We start from the raw sequence: 20,094 nt of genomic DNA, 5'->3' as shown, positions 1-20,094 counted from the left end.
AAACCAAATGATGGTTAATCTGGATTGTACATTACACTGAAATACAATTTTATTAAGCTAGTTTCCAGAAGGCGTTGCAGTGTAGAAGAGGCACAATCACAGCTCTCCCACATGTTATATGTGATCACGGGCAAGTCGCCTGCTCTTCTGGAGGTCTGGATTTATCACAGGAGAACCAGGGCTATGAGTGCCTTCTCTGTATATACCTACGGCTCACATCACCTGACAGTGGAAAGAGCCTTTCACATACAAAGGAATTAATGTTTGTTCATTCCTCGTTTTACACTCACGGACTACCTCTCACAAGAGCAGGTGTGATGTACCGTGGGACACCAGCCATGTGCATGTGTGTCACTGTGGATTAGTTTTAACATGGAAAATAATTATGTTCTTTTTGCTTATTGCAGATCTACAGAAGTGGAGACAGAAGGGAGAACAGAGATTTAAGGTAGGGGGATGTTTTAGTCTGTATATTCAATAAAGGAAACTTCGAAGGAGAGGGGAGGTGGGTGAGGGGATGGGTGAAATAGGTGAAGGAGACTGAGAGTACATTCCTCACGATGTGCCCAGAGTAATAGATGGAGTTGTTGAATCACTATCTTATACCTGAAACTAATATAACACTAGGTTCACAATACAGGAATTAAAATTAAAAACTGAATGAAAAAGAAAAAAATGGGTCATAAATGTAACTTATCTTAGTTATTATAAAGTAAAACAGTACCCGAGTATATGAAATAAATAGTGAAGCTGGTCCCATCTCTCATCATCTGTACTTCTCCAGAAGGGACCACTGTTACCGGTCATTCTGCTTCCAGAACTCTTTCTGTTTATCACATGTACATAAATACATGTGTGTATGCTGGTGTTTTCACATTTTCTGCTCAGTCCTGTGGGACATCCCTGTGCTTGGGCACCGTGGTGACATCTCATTTTTTTTCCCAAACTGCAGGGCCAGCTTGCCCTCAGTCAGAACAGTAAGGGGACTGACCAGGCTGAAGGAGGAAGACACATAAAGGCAAGTTCTTCACATTCTGTCAGAGGAACTATGAACAAATAAACATATTAAGCTCTTGCAAGACTCAATAACTTCATCTGTAAAATGGGTAAAAGGACACCACCACCACCCCAGTTGCATTTCTGAGAAGCCCAATGAGTTAATACACATCAAAGTGTCTCACAAACTGTAAAGCAAAACATGACCCTGCCTGCTATGGAGCCCTATGTGGGGTGAGAGAGTACGAGCTGATGCTACATAATAAACAGTTACAGTTTATATGCCACATGGTAATGTTTAATGCCAAAGCTCTGGGCAATTCTGTGATGAAAAAGTCATGACAACTTGTTCTATACCAAAGTTGATTGCTTTAGTATTTCAATTTTAGTCAGTTCCATATTGATAGAACTTCAAAGACCTTTGTTCTATTTTTTTTTAGGGTGGTCCTTTGCTCACATAGGCAGAAACCACCAGACTCAGAGGGCTCTTCGTTACTAATCAAGAGCAAAGAGAAAGAGGTCATTTTCCTGCCTGCTTCATGAAGTTAAAACTGAAATGAAGCGGGGGTCTTTTTTTCAGTACCCTTCAGAGAGGTGAGCTGGCAAGGGATCTGTATTGCTTAATCAGTGGTTAATGCCAGCGAGAGGTGGGAAGATAAGAGCCTTAAGGAAAAGTCACCTGTAGGTCAGATTCATAAGAGCCCTCTCTGTACTCTCTCATGCAATACGGAGGCATCCAGCTTCTTCCTAAGACAAGGCAATTCCACCTCCCCTGACAGCTAGAGAGGTTTGACTTTGCCTTCAGAATGGCTTGCAGCCTTGTCTCCAGGGCACTGGCTCATTTGCACATGATGCCAGCCAATGTAGCCTTCAACTTTATTCTTGAATTTGGCGTTAAAAAAAGACCAAGACAGGGGTGCCTGGCTGACTCAGTGAGTAGAGTATGTGACTCTCAATCTCAGGGTCATGAGTTTGAGCCCCATGGCAGGCATAAGATTACTAAAATAATTAGAAAAAAAAAGACCAAATATTCGACAAAGCAGGAAAGACTATCCACTGGAAAAAAGACAGTCTCTTCAATAAATGGTTCTGTGAAAATTGGACAGTCACATGCAGGAGAATGAAACTAGACCATTCTCTTACACCAGACACAAAGATAAACTCAAAATGGATGAAAGATCTCAATGTGAGACAAGATTCCATCAAAATCCTAGAGGAGAACACAGGCAACACCCTTTTTGAACTTGGCCACAGTAGCTTCTTGCAAGATACATCCATGAAGGCAAGAGAAACAAAAGCAAAAATGAATTTTGGGGACTTCATCAAGATAAGAAGCTTTTGCACAGCAAAGGATACAGTCAACAAACTAAAAAGACAACCTACAGAAAGGGAGAAGATATTTGCAAAAGACCTATCAGATAAAGGGCTAGTATCCAAGATCTATAAAGAACTTCTTAAACTCAACAGCAAAGAAACAAACAATCCAATCATGAAATGGGCAAAAGACATGAACAGAAATGTCACCGAGGAAGACATACACATGGTCAACAAGCACATGAGAAAATGCTCCGCATCCCTTGCCATCAGGGAAATACAAATCAAAGCCACCATGAGATACCACCTCACACCAGTGAGAATGGGGACAACTAACAAGGCAGGAAACCACAAATGTTGGAGAGGATGTGGAGAAAGGGAAACCCTCCTGCACTGTTGGTGGGAATGTGAACTGGTGCAGCCACTCTCAAAAACTGTGTGGAGGTTCCTCAAAGAGTTAAAAGTAGACCTGCCCTACGACCCAGCAATTGCACTGCTGGGGATTTAACCCAAAGATACAGATGCAATGAAACGCCGGGACACCTGCACCCCGATGTTTCTAGCAGCAATGTCCATAATAGTCAAACTGTGGAAGGAGCCTCAGTGTCCATTGAAAGATGAATGGATAAAGAAGCTGTGGTTTATGTATACAATGGAGTATTACTCAGCCATTAGAAACCACAAATACCCACCATTTGCTTCAACGTGGATGGACCTGGAGGGTATTATTCTGAGTAAAATAAGTCAATTGGAGAAGGACAAACATTATATGATCTCATTCATTTGGGAAATATAAAAATTAGTGAAAGGGAATAAAGGGAAAGGAGAGAAAATGAGTGAAAATATCAGCGAGGGTGACAAAGCATGAGAGACACCTAACTCTGGGAAATGAACAACGGGTAGTGGAAAGGGAGGTGGGCAGGGGGTTGGGGTGACTGGGTGATGGGCACTAAGGGAGGTACTTGGCAAGATGAGCACTGAGCATTATGCTATATGTTGGCAAATTGAACTCCAATTAAAAAAAATTTTAAAAAAGACCAAGACACAAAATTAGGGCCTTTGAGCTTTAGGAGGGAAGAAAGGAAGCAGGGTGGCTTCAGTTGCCTAAGTTATTAAGGAGACATGTCCCACATCGCACAGGCCACATGGGTTCCAGTGTCGCAAGAATAGATATTTACTGTCCCTGAGACAGATCCACTGCAAGGCTGCAGCAGCATGGTGTCCAGAGACACCCTCCAGCGACTTCAAATGCAGGCCAAACTAAAGGTCAGGTTCAAGTGAGCTTTGGATTGAGCAGAAGGAATTTGGTCATCAGAGAGATTGCCAGTCATGAGGTTAGTTGTCCTTGCAGCTCATTAAGGAAATTTTCAACTTCTTTGATTCTACCCGGGGAGATCAATCTTACCATGGAATAACTCCCTGGCTTTTCATCAAAATACTGCAGATGACCAAAATTGCCCAAGCTAATACTCTAACCCCCCACCCCTTTCTTTCTCCATTCTGCTTTCTTTCTCCAATACTGCTAATGAGTATTTTCTACTTCCTGCCAGTTGCTGACACCTGGAAAATTCTTTAAAAATATATTGGGGCTTCCCATTAGGAAAATATCTCCTATGAGCAAACAGCAGACCTTTCCATTTAGTCAGGAACAAAAATCCAGGCTTCAGACAATTTTGCTAGCAGTAATGATATTCTCCTGCCGCCCGTGGGCCTGGCTTTGGTCCATGCTAAATTTTTTTTTTTAGAACAGGAAAGTTTCCCTTAACTGAAGAACTCTACTCTTATCACAAATTTCAAGACATTTCTCTGCTTTAATTCTCAGGTGTGCTATTTGTTCTGTTGGCTCAGGAGCAACTTTCAAACCCATTGTTCAAGTGTCCTCAGAATGAAGAAGACAAACCATCCCATCAACAGAACAATAATTTCCACTTAGGGGGAAAAATACATCTTGCCAATTCAGTTCATATTTTCCCAAACATATTTGTAAAACTCTTTGCCCTGAATAATCTGCGAGGCATAGAGTATAAAGTAGAAACCCCCACATGGAATGACGAACGAGGCAGATGCAAAACAGCTCACAATAAAAGCAAACACAAAAATAAAACAGCGTGCGTCAGGTGCCGTGTCAATCACAAGAGAATGTTTTTCACATTTAATCATCAAAGAAAGATTAAAGGCTGGGTATTTAAGGCATGAGAAAGAGGGGGTCCGTTAACAATTTAAGGAAGGTAAGAAAGCAGTGTGGTGGGTTTGGGGAAAAAGAAATTTGGAGTCATACTTGAGGCCAAGTACCATTTCTTCTGTGAATTAGTTGGGTCTCGGGGGGTCCCCTGACTAGTTTCTTAGCCTCATTTCCACCCTGGATAGATGGGGATGATGAGGCAACAGCTCTCCATCCCCCCTGCTGGGAACTCATGAGACTCAAAGGAGATATTGGATGTGAGTTTACTGCACGGTGCTATATGAATATCTGAATTTCTAAAAAGAGGTCATTTGAAAGAACAGAGGTGGAGAATCAGTGGATGGGTCTGTGGCTTGTGAGAGCTGGGACTGACCTGCCCCTTCAATCCCCCTCCCACGTCCCTCATCCCAGTTCGGGTGACCAGCTTACCAGACCTTTCCAGTAGGGTGCAAGGGAGACTTCGGGGCATGCCACTCAGATGCAGAGCTAGCCAAGGCCCTGGAATTTCCCTCTGGTTCAGGATGAGAGCTGCGTTCATTGTTTTTATGGAAAACCCAGATGTGTTTGAACTTGAAACAATGTTAATGGAATTAGCAAGAGATGGGGGTAAGGGCAGTTGGAGTGTCCGTGAGGTGAGATTCATGGTTTTGAGATTCTCTGGGACTTTAACTGGGGCCTTGAGGGAGGAAAGTAGTAAACTGAAATGAGTTTGTTGCAACTGAGACTGTATACTCCGTTCTAATCGCCTTGGGGCTTCAGGAGAAAGTAGAGAAGAAGAAAAGAAAGAGGAAAAAGCACAGAGAAAAGAAAAGAGAAAAAGAAGAAGAGTTGCCCCAGGAGAAGCAGGTGTGCACGTGGACCGGCACACCAAGGGAGGGTCGCTGCCCTCCTTCCACAGTCCACCTGTGTCACACACTCGGGTTTCCTGCCTCCCCATGGCCACAGCTGATTGATCAACTCGAGGGACTCGTGAACCTAAATGCATGGACACCTATACCTTCTATCTGTCTTCACCTCCAGGAGCCAAGGCCATTCCTGAGGAGGATGCTACCACAGTGTGGGCCAGGAAATGAAGTTCTGGGTTTGAGGTCTCGAGGTGAAATTTAAGGATTTGTCCAGTCCTAAATGCCATCATTTAGGGGACATCAGATTCATGTGATCATGACCTGAGCCGAAACCAAGAGTTAGTCGCTTAACTGACTGAACCACACGGGTGCCCCTGAATCTGATTACATTCTCGCATCTACACTTTTCATTAACATTATCTGATGAGTATTCTAGTTTACTCTAGTTTTTTATTTTACCTCCCTACTCCCCTTCCAGGTTACCACTGTTAAAACGTGTCACATTTTCTTCCACACATCTCTATGCTTATACATAATATGCTAATACACACACACATTCTTGGCGATTGCTTCTTTCACATGTATCTCTGTATATTGCCTTATTTCCACATTATACATCATGGCAATTCTCCAGGTCCCTAGGTGTTGACATAACTCATAGTTGCATAATGTCTCATGGTGTATTAATTAGGGTTCTCCAAAGAAACAGAACCAACAGGGTGGGGGAAGAACAGATTTTAAACAATTGGTTGATAGGACTGTGGAGGCTTAGTCAGTGCAAAATCTGCAGAGTAGGCTGGCAGGCTGGCGACCCAGGGAAGGTTTGGAGTCCAAATCCAAAGGTAGTCTGCTGGAAGAACTCTCTCTTGCCTTGAGCCGTTAGTCTTTGGAATATCAAGGAGGAGGGTCACCCACATTACAGACTGTAATCTGCTTCACTCAAAGTCCACCTATTTGGATGCAAACCTCATCCAAAAACACCTTCACAGAAACATCCAGAAGAATGTTTGACCAAACATCTACGCACTGTGGTCCAGCCAAGCTGACACATAGATTTAACCATCACACATGGCATAGATGCAGCCCAATTCACTCACCGCCCAATTCATTTCTCCGGTGATGGGCTTTCTGTATTCACTGTGCCTCTATGAACAATGCTCATGTATCAAAAGCCTTCATTTCTAGGAGATAGAATCCCAGAAGATGATTGGGTCCCAGGGTCTGCTTACTTGTCATTTTAACAGATGCTGTCACATGACTTCTGAAATGAGTTTTTAGGGTTTAAACCAAACGCGTAGGGGTGATTCTAGAACAGCCAGGTCAGCTCTGGTCAGTGAAAGCCCCCAAATTAAACATTTTCTTCTTATACCAACATGGAAATGTTTACAAGAAACTCTCTCCAGGGCTGAGACCTTAGAAGCCTTTCTCATCCAAGCGTGTAGGGGTAACAGAGGTTGGCCTATCTGGTAACTTCACGTTACCCACAGGCACGGCAAGCGGTGCTCTGGGAAGAAGGTAAGGATGCTTGGCTACCTCACAAAGACACCCCTTACCCCCACCCCCGTCAAGGATGATGCAAATTCTTTCATTTGACTTCACTGTTACCTTTGTGACTGCTGAATAAGGTTTTGAGGTGTTAATTTTTCCCCCTGTCCCATTCTGCACTGTTCTTTCCCTTCCCTTTATTTAAGCAAGGAGTTTACAGGAACGAGATGCCAAAGAAGACAGTGGAAGGGGCCTGGGAGGTTTCTTGTCCTATACAGAATTTGGGAAATTTCCTCAGTGCCAGAAGGAAGCAAGATTTCCAAGAGGAGACAGAGTGGAAGAACATGCAGGGGAAGAGGCTAGATCAAGTGTTATTCCTAAGCTAGGGGCAGAAGGGAAAAGCCTGCAGATTCTGGAGCCATTTAACTATCTGGCAGAGAAGGGAAGACTTCAAGGAACAGGGGCTGAACATCAGGGTATAGCAGGTTGGCCCTTGTGCTGTTTCCCTAAAGATTCCCCTTTCTAAGCATATTACCCCCTACCCAACCTCAGCTCAGGACAAGCCCCCAGAACTATGGTACAGCCCTGGGTTAAAACCCCAGTCGGAACTGACATTAATCATCTAGCCCCAGAATGGGAGACTTGGAGTAGCAATCATGTTGATTTATGCAAGATTTCTTGACACCAGCACTATTGATAGTTGTGATTTTTTTTTTCCTGTGGTGTCTGTCCCTTGCATTGTAGGATGTTTAGCAGCATTCTTGGCCTCTACCCACTAAATACCAGTAGCATCCCTTCCCTGCCCCCAGTTCTGATAACCAAATGTCACACATTGCCAAATGGTCCCTGGAGGTGGGGCAGATGGTACCTGACTGAAAACCAGTGATTTAAGCAAAAGTAAAGGAAGGCTGCTACTTTTGAGATTATGAGTAGGGATTCTTTATAGACCTTGACATTGATCTATTACTCGTGTAAGAGAGGCCACCTAGACATGGTCCTTCTCCCAGATTTGCCTCCCTGACAATATTTTGCTGGGGAAAATTATTAAACATTACTCTCCATTCTCTGAGCCACTTGTCAACAAGCAGATGACATCCAGCAATGGAAGGACATGTATCTTAATTATAGCTGTGGTGGTTAATGGGTTAGTGAGCATTTGGGGTGCCCTAAGCCCTTACTGACCTTTCCCAAGCTGGGGCCTGTCAGTTCCATGGCTGTGCCAGACTACAGTGAATGCCAGTTCTGGAAACTCTGGCTGCCCTCCCGGGCCTTTTAGTTCCACACTAATAAGTCTGATTTAGGCTTTGCATTACAGAGCAGCAACCAAGTGGTATTGCCAGCAAGGGCAAAGAGCTGATGTCCGTCTTTTCTGAGCAAGCAAATGAACGTGATATTTTCTCCGCCTCCTCTCTTCTCACTGAGATGATTCTTGGAGATAATCCACTTGGTTATCCATGGATGTGAACATAATTTGGAAGCAGCAGTCATGCCAGATGGCCAGCTCAAGCTGGGAGCCCTGAGTTGATTCCTGAGCCAAATTTCTCATTCCCTGGAGGAGCAGAGTGGAGGGTGTGTATGGCTGGGGAAGGCCAAGCTTTTCATTTCTGGAAAAGAAGTGAAGACAGGGAGAAGCCGGCATGAATGGCCACTGTCCTTGCCAAATATGCATGGTATGACTTAGGTGAATGACTGAGAAAACTTTCTGAGCACCAGTGTGGACAGATCCTGCAACAGGATGCCCCGGGCAGCTGTGAAACACCCTTTCCTGGAGGTCAGGGCCACCTGGGTGGTTCTGACTCTTCTGCTTACCTCAGCCAGCCCAGACAACCGGAGTGACCTCTCAAGGTGTGTCTCCCAGCTCACAGAGTCCTAGATCTGTGTGGGCTCTGGGGGTGGGTAACGTGAGTACATGGGGCGTGGGCATGGGGCCAGTAACATAGAGCTCCGACATGTTGGTAGCTGCAATGGGGAGAAGAGGAACTCCAGAGAAACTTCTAGATTTGAATGTGAATCAGAGCCCACTGCTAGAACAGGCCTATACAGAAAAGGAAGAAGTAGAGAGAGAGAGAATGGGAAGCCAAGGGAACTAGAGTGGATGGGAGGGTCTTTAGAAAGTGACACATATAGACAAAGGACAAATGAAAGGCCACCAAGACTATTATGGTGACACTTTGATTTAATAGAATGGAAAGGAAGAAAAGTAGGCTTCAAGATCATGAAATAGGCCTATTTCATCATCTCAATTTTTATAATATTTCTTTTTTATTGCTAACTCATTACTGAAATACATCAGATTTTCATCTTTTGTCTTACAAATGAGGTCCAGGAGCAAAAATCACCTGGGCTTTGGTCTTGGAAGTCATGGTTCTGTCACTTTGTATAGGACTTTGGGCAATTTTTGTTTCTCTCTGAGCCTCAGCTTTCTGGTATTTAAAATAACTATACATACGACCTGACTCCTGAAGTGTTATGAAAGTCAAATAAATGTACAAGCTAGTAACCTCTACACAAAATGGTAATTATACTCATTTACAACACAACACGGTCTCATCCAATCCATTCTTCATTCAGCTTTCAACATGGAGACTTGAAAATTTAACCTGATTATGGGGCTCTCATGTCGAAATCCTCCATGGTTCTCCATCATTTTCCAGAAAATGTTCAAACCTTTACAGCTTAGCCCACACAGCCTCGCTAGTCTGGCTTCTGTGTATCCTGGCCTCGTCTGCCACCTAAGACTGCACACAACAGGGTAGCAATCCTAATTCATCTGCATTGCATTCTCCAACGCATTTAACACTTGGTGCCTCCCTCCTTGCCATCAGAGAGGGTCAGCATAGGGGGCCTCCTAATGCTCATGATGGCAGGGAACCCTGGTTTAGGGCTGCAAACTCAAGTGCATGCAGGACCAGGTGGGGAAGGTCAGCAGTGAGTGGGCCAACGGGGACTACAGGTGAATAGGGCAATCACTACTTAGCTAATTCTCTTGCCTTGCACAAACAGGGTGGTAATGTGGGGAATTCCAGAGAATTCCCTCCAAGCCAGGTTATTATATGAATGCTCCTAAGTTTTAAATATTAACAAGGTATTAAAAAATTTTTTAAGCCAAACATCCAAAGAGAATATATCACAGGGCTGACATGACCATGAGCTACCATTTTCAACCCCTGGCCTTATCCTTCACACATGTTGAAATAAACACAAAACTGAACTTCTAAAAATAACAAGAAATGTTTATAGCTACCCCAATGTTTCTTAAATCATTTAGTCCTTCAAAATGCTATGCAAGCAACATCTCTTTTTTTTTTTGTATATTTTTTATTGGAGTTTGATTTGCCAACATATAGTATAACACCCAGTGGTCATCCCATCAAGTGCCCACCTCAGTACCTGTCACCCAGTCACCTCATCCCCCCGTCCATGTTTCCTTCCACTACCCCTTGTTCATTTCCCAGAGTTAGGGGTCTTTCATGTTTTGTCACCCTCTCTGATTTTAACCACTCATTTTTCTCTCCTGTTCCCTGTAATCCCTTTCACTATTTTTTATATTCCCCATATGAGTGAAACCATATGTTTGTCCTTCTCCGATTTACTTACTTCACCAGGATAATACCCTCCAGTTCCATCCACGTCAAAGCAAACGGTGGGTATTTGTCGTTTCTAATGGCTGAGTAATATTCCATTGTATACATAGACCACAGCTTCTTTATCTATTCATCTTTCGATGGACACTGAAGCTCCTTCCACAGTTTGGCCACTGTGGATATTACTGCTATAAATATTGGGGTGCAGGTGTCTCGGCTTTTCACTACAAGCAACATCTCTTATGAGAAGCATGTCTAAACATGCCCTCCTCTTCCCACTCTCCCATTATCCCATCCCCTCTATCACTTCCATAGTGCAAGTTATCATCAAAGTTGATCATATCATGATCCATAATGGCTGCTGAAACTCTAGCCATCATATCTGCATTCTAGGCAACAGGGTAGGAGAAGGAGGTGAAATGCAAAAAGGCCTCCTCTTAGATAAGGCTTCTGAAAGTTCTTTGAGAGGAACTGACTTAACTAAAAACTTCACTTGCTTTACTTACATCTCATTGTTCAATCCTAGCTTGAATGAGTTAGGGAGATATAATCATACCACCAATTAGAATAAAATCAGAGTTCTATTGTAGAAGGTGGAAAAAAGTTTATTAAATGGGTTATTAGCACTCTTCCATGCTTACAGTCTTGTTCTCCACCTTTTACTATTGTTCATAGAACTCATTCTCCAAACAACCATTGTTTCTAATTTGGATTATAGGTACTTTCCAATTTCAACACCTTTAATGGCTTACTTTATCCTTTGAAGAAGACCATAGCCATTTAAGGCTAAAATGCCTATGTGACTTGGCACCACTGCTTTCCTCTCTCCCACCCCCCTAGTCTCATCTTCTACCTTCTTGTTCTCTGTTCACCCTGCACTGACATTTTTTCAGTTCCTTGAATGAGTCTGGTGCTTTCCCAGCTTTGTGTATATTGTTCCCCATTCTTGAACTCTCCTTCCCCAACTGACTGATGCCTCTAAGCATCAGGTGAAATGCCACATCCACAGGGAGGCATCCTCATTACCTCAGGCGGAACACTTCCCCATCTCCCTTCTTCTTGGGCTATATGCTCACTTATGACTTCTCCAAAGTCGGGGACACCATGTTGATGTGTGTAGCCACCAATGATGACCAATATTCCCTGCTAGACCCTCTGTTGTAAGGACAAGGGGACATGTTGGACCTATTTCCTTCTGTACATGTGCTGATAGATTAAGGATTTTCAGTAAATATCTGTTGCCTGAGTCTTTATTATAAGTCAAAGTGTTTGTTTGGCCCTTCAGGACTTAATTAGGTAAAGGGTATGTGAGACTCAGCCCAATATTTACAAGCCATCCTCTCTCTCCAAACCCATCACACAAAGTTACGAATATAGGATTAAATCAGATCCTGCACAATTAGCCATTCATCAACACCTAAGAGCACCTTCCCCTTCCTCCTTATACAGAATAGCTTTTCTCATCCTTCCTAGTAGGCTGGGTGATGGATACCAAGTGGCTGCTCACACATCCCGAATTCAGTTAAATGTATCAATCAAATCTCAATAAATAAGCATTGCAAGGAGAGGATGCCCCCCCACCCCGATTTTTCTATTTGCTTCAATCTAAAACAAAAACTGAACATAAGAAAATAAAACAAAACACAACTTCATGAGACCATTTTCCTTTAAGCCTCTGCCTCAAAGCTGAGAGAGAGAGAGAGAGAGAGAAAACAAAAACAAAAACAAAAACAAAAACAAAACACCAAAAAACCAGGCAGGGAACTCTCACGGAATATAGCATGCATCCTTATCTGAGGACACAAATTGAACATGAGTGGGGAACACATAAACCAAAAAGCTGGCAACATCTACAGCTGGGGCAGGGAGAGACCTAGCCATTATTGATACTTCTGCTTTTTTAGATGCGTGTGATCCATTCCGTGCTGGACCTAACGTGCGCAGAGGAAAAAGAATGTTAAAATTCTTATACCAGCCAGAGGCTGACATTGGTTTTCTGCTCCAATTAATGCAGGACCTTGAGAGTTTAGGGTGACACTCTGTCCCCATGAACTTTGGCAAAATGGCAGAAGATGGGAGGCCCAGATGCCTTGACCCAACAGCAGATGTCAACACTAGGATGGTCCAAATGAGTGCAAGTTTATGCCTTTCCTTCTCCATGGGAGACCTCAGGAGATAGTATCTCACAGCCTTACACCAGATGCTAAACAGATTATATCCAGATGCTCTATAAACATGTGTCAGCAGTTGAAAAGACCTATCCTAATTGGGACAAAATTACTTTTTCCAATGCTGTAGGTAAAATGCACAAGTAAAAATATAACTGTGGTTGTTTAAATACACCCTAAGGTGCTTTATTTTTCTTTAGCACAGAGAAAGTCCAGCTTGAGCAAATGCATGTGCTTGCAAGAAGTCTATTCGAGGGAAAACAGTGGAGAAAGAAATTAGGCAGCCTCCCCAGCAGCCTGTACCTACAGATGGTATTGCTCATTGCTTTAAGATTCCATCACCTGATTTGAAGACAGTGCAAGTTTTATTCAATCATCTTTCCTTCTTGCTGATTGAGGAACTCTTAATGTTAGCAAGCATACTTATTTCATACTAAAGAATCCCCAGAGTGGTTTCGTGTGCATCCAGGGCATAATTTGTGCTTTTCCACAAATGCCTCAACCTCTATTTGTTCTGAGCCTATGTAGCACACGGAACAGTGGGCAGTGGGGTTCGGGGGGACTGCAGGAAACTGTGTCGTAGACAGCTGTGAGCTTTTAAAAAATGCAGTGTAGGAGCAGAGACAGACAAGTAAACAGGAAATGATAACACATGTGGAAATGCTATGACAGAGTAAGATTAAGATGCTACAGGAGCAGAGAAGGGGTTCACTAAATTCAGATAGGGATGTCTGAGCCAGCCTACAGGAGGAAGAGGTAGAGTGTGAAGGAGCCAGGTAAGCAGAGGGGAGAGAATGGGGTACTTCAGGCAAAGGAAATCTGGATGCCATGCACTGGGTCGATGGCTGTTATTTACATGAATTTCGATTAGGAGACAAGTTACTAAAAACGGTGTCCAAATGGAATGGGCTTCCCCAGAAAGCATGAAGTTCCATTTATTAGAAGTGTGCAAAGACTGCATTAACATTTTGGGGAATTATAAAAATAAATTTCTCACCCAAAACAAAAGAAACAAAAGTGAAAGTAAACAAGTGGGATCAAACTAAAAAAGAAACCATCAACCAAATGAAAAGACAGCCTATTGAACGGGAGAAAATCATTGCAAATCGTATCTGATAAGGGGCTAATATCCAAAACATACAAAGAATTCACACAACTCAACAGCAGAAAAACTGATTTAAAAATGGGCAGAGGATTTTTTCTAAATAAGACGTACAGATGGCTCACCGGTACATGAAAAGGTGCTCAACATCAGTAATCAGGGAAATGCAAAGCAAAACCACAATGAGATATCACCCCACGGCAGTCAGAAGGACTAGTATCAAAAAGACAGTAAGTGTTGGCAGGGGTGTGGAGAAAAGAGAACCTTTGGGCATGGTTGGAAGGAATGTAATTTGGTGAAGCCACGATGACGAACAGTACTGAGTTTCCTCAAAAAAATTAAAAATAAAACTATCATATAATCCAACAATTCCACTTCTGGGTATTTATCCAAGGAAAACAAAAATACTAAGCCAAAAAGATATATACACCCCAATGTTCACTGCAGTATTATTTACTACAGCCAAGCTATGGAAACAACCAAAAGCTCCTTCCTTCTTCCTTCCTTCCTTCCTTCCTTCCTTCCTTCCTTCCTTCCTTCCTTCCTTCCTTCCTTTATTCCTTTTTCTTCCTTCTTTCTTCCTTCTTTCTTCCTTCTTTCTTCCTTCCTTTTTCCTCTTTCTTTCTTTCTTTCTTTCTTTCTTTCTTTCTTTCTTTCTTCTTTCTTTTCTTTTCTCTTTTCTTTTCTTTTCTTTTCTTTTCTTTTCTTTTCTTTTCTTTTCTTTTCTTTTCTTTTCTTTTCTTTTCTTTTCTTTCTTTCTAGATTCTATTTATTCCTGAGAGACACACAGAGAGGCAGAGACACAGGCAGAGGGAGAAGCAGGCTCCCTGCAGGGAGCCTGACATGGGACTCGATCCCAGGACCCCTGGATCATGACCTGAGCCAAAGGCAGGCACTCAACCACTGAGCCACCCAGGCACCCCTAGACTTTTTGTTTATTTATATGAGAGTGAGGGAGAGCGAGCATGAGGAGCAGATGGAGAGGGTGAATCTCAAGCAGACTCCCCCAGTGAGTGCAGAGCCCATCGCAGAGCTTGATCTCACAACTTGGAGATCATGGTCAGAACTGAAACCGAGAGTCAGACACAGCTGAGTCATTCAGGGACCCTCAAAATGGTAAATTTTATGTTATGTATATCTTACTACGATTTTAAAAAAACCCACAAATCCCCAGCTGATTTCAAAGCAGTCCACAAAGCAGTTTTGGAGAACCACTAGACTCGTTTATCATACAGCTTTAAGAGTTTGAAAGGCTTAAAGAAGCCAAAGCGTTTGCATGGTATTAAGTTAAAACAGACCATAGGGCCTCCCTTTGGAATATAGGAACTTGTGAGTGCAAATGAACTCCAAGTCTTTTTGGTATCTGTCTGAGCCAATAAAGGGCCTCTCTCTGATGAAAGCTGTGAGGTGTAAGGTCTTTCTCCCAGGAGGGTGGCAAACTGGGGGTATTTCAGCTCCTGTAGCCCACTTCTCTGATCCACTTGCAGGGAACTTCATTTCTCAGTGTCAGAGAGAACAACAACCCCCACCTGTATCTCTGGACTTGCATCAATCTCCAGAAGGTGGGAAAGGAAGAAGGGGACTGCAGTCTGGATCTACACATGGGTTCTCTAAATAGTGAGACAAAGGCTTGGGTGCAGGTAGGTCTTCTTTGGGAAGTGATCCCAGGGAGGAGTGAGGGGTGGAGGGATCAACAAGAAAGTAGTGAAAATCTATTCTAAGAATAATTTAGTTGGAAAGCTCTATGAACAATAATAATAATAAAAAAAAAATCCCACAGGACGTTTTGAGAAATCTTATGACCCAGAAGCCAGAATTGTCCACCTAGGAATTGAAAAGGGGAATTGACACTTCCACTCAATTCCTCAATGTCAAGAATGGCCTGATGGATGTTAACTTCTCTCATTATACGCTTTGGGTGGAGGGGGTGAAAAGTCAGAGAAGAGTCAGGGCAGAAAGCAAGAGGCAAGTGGCTTTGGGCCAAGCCCAGAGGGAGGTGTTATCTGGCCAAGTCAGCCGTGGAGCTGTTTAAAGCCCTGTGGTCTCACTGGCAGAGCAGCAGGTGCCTTAAGAGGCTGGGATGGGTGGGTGTGAAGTTGTGTACAAGGGTCCAGGTGTTAAATGATCCTGCAGTTCTAACCAAGTTTGCAATTCCTGCACAGATCCACAATCTCAGAAGGACCGCAGAAGGGCTGCCTACAGAGCAGCACGTTAATCCACAGCCTTGTCTACGCTCAGAGGATAATGGCAAGGGGTCGACTAAGAAAAGAGGTGATACTGCTCCCAGTTGTTTGATTTATAAGTTGGAACCCCTGTAAATCACAACAAATTAAAAAAAATTCACCAATGTTACCCCGAGTAGGTAAAAAATTTCCACTAGTTTCTGAAATCAGAAGCCCCATTTCCCTACTGGGGAGGAAGGAGCTGTGAACTGAAGCTCAGCGGTTCTCAGAGCGTGGCTCAAACTCGCATCATCATCATCACCTGGCAACTCGTCAGAAATTCAGATTCTTTGGCCCACCCCAGATTTCCTGGATCAGAAACTCTGGGGTAGGGCTCAGCAATGTGTTTTAAGACTTCCAGGTAATTCTGATGCATGCTCAGTTTAAGAAGCGCTGCCTGAGAACACTTAATCAGTCACACGTTCCCAGCCAGGTTTTCAGAAACTCCCGGTAGAGCACGAGGCACCACATCTTGACTTGGTTTTCACTTAATACCAACAAATGCTGAATATGCCTGCATTATTTTTTTTTAGGGCTGCTGTCACAAGTTACTGCAAACCTATGAGCCCTGAGTAATGTATAGAATTGTCGAATCACTATGTTGTACACCTGAAACTAATGTTGACACTGTATGTTAACTATACTGGAATTAAAATTTTAAAAAGACACCCCCCCAGCCCCCAAAACAAAACAAAACCCAAACCAAATTACCACAAACCTCATGGCTTAAAACAACAGAAATTTTTTTCTCTCATGTTCTGGAGACCAGATGTCCAAAAGGAAGGTGTTGGCAGGGCCACGCTCCCTCCAAAGGCTCTCCAGCAGAATCCTTCCTGGCCTCTTCCAGCTTCTAGTAGCTCTTGGCATCCCTTGGCTCGAGGTCACTGTGGAAGTCTCCACCTCGCTTTCACACTGTCCTCTGCATGTCTCCTCACGTGCCCCCCTCTTTCCTTCCTCTTATATGAACAACAGTCATTGGCTATAGGGCCAGCCTTACATCTTGGGAGACCTCATCTGGAAATCCCTAACTTAATTACAGAGCAAAGACCCTCTGTTATGGTCACATTCACAGGTCCTGGGGCTGAGACTTGGATTTACCTTTGGGAGGTTAAAGTTCAGCCATCCACAGTGTCCAGCATAACTATAATCCAAATCTTCCTAAAACTCCCCAGTTTTGTTTTGTTTTGTTTTCACAGATAAACATAATCTAGTCATTTAGTCACCTTTTCCCCCTCCTTGGGCTATAAGGAATCACAGAAACCTGGGGTGTTAACTCTCCAGCATGAAGAACAAGAATTATCACCCCACAGTGATGCTCCCAAGTACAATGACTCCATGACCCTGGCTGCTCAGATGGGCCTGTCTCCCTCCTTCACCCCACGTGTCTAAGAAGCATAATAATTAATCACATCCAAATGCCTGGTTGCTCAAAGATGATACTTGTCCCATGAAGCTGAAGGATGCAATGACTACTTCACTCACTGCCCCAGAAGCCAGCAACCTGTGCCCCAAAGCTAGCACCTGCTATGTGCTGACCTTGTGTCCCAGGGGCCATTGCTGCTCCTAGCGCCAATGCTCTGCTCTCTGATTATAGCAGTGCGGAAAATAGGGCTTCTTCTCTGCCACCTTACCCCAAAGGTGGCAATATGCTCTCTCAACTTATGCACAAGCCCAAACCTGTCCCAGGCTCTCCAAATAAGTCAGTTCTTCATCTGAGCGGTGAAGGGGCCACCTTGCTACATAACTTCAGGGGTACCATACATATTTTATTCCTGGAGAATCCTGATGTTGTGGGCCACGCCTGCCCACTTCTGACATGGACAGAGAGTGCATCCATGCTTGGGATCTCTCCATTCCTCAAATCTTGGCCTAACTGACATCTATCTTTACTATAAAGGAAATCCTCCCTTCTCCCAAAGTGACTTATGGCCAAGTCAATTGGCAATGGGAATTCCATTGCCTTGAGGGGAAGCGCCACCCTGGCCTCACTCTCAGGGATATAGTCTAACCCCATTGCTCAGGAAGACAAATTCCAAAAGCTCTGACATTCTAACAGGTCCCAAACTAAATATGAGTTTCAATAATTATTGAAAGACTTGTAGGCATTAGACATCGCGGTGTTGGAAATCAAAACAGTTTTTTTAAAGGATTTTATTTATTTATTCATGAGGATAGAGAGAGAGAGAGAGAGAGAGAGAGAGGCAGAGACTTAGGCAGAGGGAGAAGCAGGCTCCATGCAGGGAGCCCGATGTGGGACTCGATCCCGAGACTCCAGGATCCCGCCCTGCGCTGAAGGTGGCGCTAAACTGCTGAGCCACCGGGGCTGCCCCAAAAACAGTTTTTAAGAAAGGAAACTTTCTCATGTACTTGCCAAATGTCAATCAAAAGGTGCTGTCTGGAAATGGCATAAATATGAACTGGCCTCCAGCACTGGCCAACTCTGTGTGTCTTTTTAAGTTTTTATTTAAATTTCAGTTAGTTAACGTACAGTGTAATTTTAGCTTCATGTGCACAATATAGTGATTCCACGCTTCCATACAATGACCGGTGCTCATCATGACAAGTGCACTCCTTAATCCCCTTCACCAATGTTATCCATCCCCCCATGCACCTCCCCTCTGCTAACCATCGGGCTGTTCTCTACAGTTAAGAGTCTATTTCTTGGTTTTCCTCTCTCTTTTGTTCCCCTTTGCTCATTTGTTTTGTGTTTCTTCAATTCCACATATGAATGAAATCCTATGTTGTCTTTCTCCGACTGACTTATTTTGCTTAGCATAATACACTAGCTCCATCTGTGTTGTGGCAAATGCAAGATTTCATTCTTTTTTGTGGCTGAGTAACATCCCATGGTATATAAATATATAAATATACACCACCTCTTCCTCATCCATTTATCATTCAATGGGCACTAGGGCTGTTTCTATAATTTGGCTATTGTAAATAATGCTGCTATAAACATTGGAGCGTGTGTATCCCTTTGAATAATATTTTTGTATTATTTAGGTAAATACCTAGTAGTGCCATTGCTGGATCATGAGGTAGTTCTATTTTTAACTTTTTGAAGAAACTTCATACTGTTTTCCAGAGTGACTGCACCAGTTTGCATTCCCATCAACCAACACTGGCCAACATTGCAACTCCCCGAGGCTCACAAATGTGATGCCATATGGATTAGATCCAAAGGCTAGATTACTTGGTAATCATTATTTCCTCAATCATTTTGGTTGGAAGAGACTGAGTGTAAACTACGTGGTGTTCCACTGGGAAAATAAACAGGGGCCTGTCCCACCTGCAGTTCAACCAGCATATCTGAAGGAACCCTCTCTTCTCCTCCTACACCTCCTGCACATCCCCCAACAGAGCCATCCGCCAGGCTGGGAAGCTGGGTGATGATTTTCACCTGAAAACAAAGAAGTTTGATAGGAGTGAGGACAGAAAGGAGAAGTAACCAGAGCCAACCAGCTGACCCATTGCATTTCTTTCCTCGGCTCAGCCTACTTGGGCTTCATTTGTACCCTTTCTCCTCTTAGTAAATGCGAATATCTCTTTGCCTCTCATGTTTTGTGCCTTTTTTTTTCGAACTGGGACATAGAGAAAGCAAAAATGTGCCCAAGGGCACACAGTCAGCAAAGGACAGATCCACGATGGAGAATGTGAATCTGTGTGTAGTTCCCATTTAAGGGATCCTAGGTTCCCAGAAGGCCACAGCTACTGAAAGAAACATCCCAATAGCAGGAAAACTATCTTCCAGTTGGTTCCTACTGCACTTCTTCAATGGCTTCACTACACTACCTTTACTTACCAAATTTTCTGGCTTTTCTTCCCAATTCTTCCCTCCTGATGCCCACTGTTCTGGTTAAACTTGCTTCGTTTGATGCAACAATCGCTCTGTCTCAACTCAATCTTCCTTCCACTCCAGAACTACCCTGTCTTCTACTGCCAGAGTAGATGTTCTACAAAACAAATGGAATCACTTCATGTCCTTACTTAAGAACCTTAAAAGGCTCCTCACTGCCCATAAAATGAAGCTCACTCTTTTGCCTGGCATCCAAAACCTTTCACTACCCACCCCATCCATCTCCTCAGTGTCGTCTCCTGGCACCAAGGCTCCCAACCACACTAATGGCACAATGTTCCTGGAATACATCATACTGCTCTATGTTGCTGAGCCCTGTGGTTTCCTCTGCTCTTCCACA

General features: G+C 43.5%; 1 long non-coding RNA gene across 1 annotated transcript; it reads left to right on the top strand.

The window, feature by feature from the left end:
• The first annotated feature begins 7,963 nt into the window (after window positions 1-7,963).
• Window positions 7,964-19,502, top strand: LOC144291224 (uncharacterized). Its single transcript, XR_013358547.1, has 4 exons — window positions 7,964-8,667; window positions 15,164-15,316; window positions 15,839-15,947; window positions 18,984-19,502. It is a non-coding gene; the product is annotated as an uncharacterized LOC144291224 (long non-coding RNA).
• The last annotated feature ends 592 nt before the right edge of the window (window positions 19,503-20,094 follow it).

Source organism: Canis aureus, chromosome 19, assembly GCF_053574225.1.
Source record: "Canis aureus isolate CA01 chromosome 19, VMU_Caureus_v.1.0, whole genome shotgun sequence".
Classification (NCBI taxonomy): Eukaryota; Metazoa; Chordata; class Mammalia; order Carnivora; family Canidae; genus Canis; species Canis aureus.
This window is presented reverse-complemented; position numbering and strand designations above follow the sequence as displayed.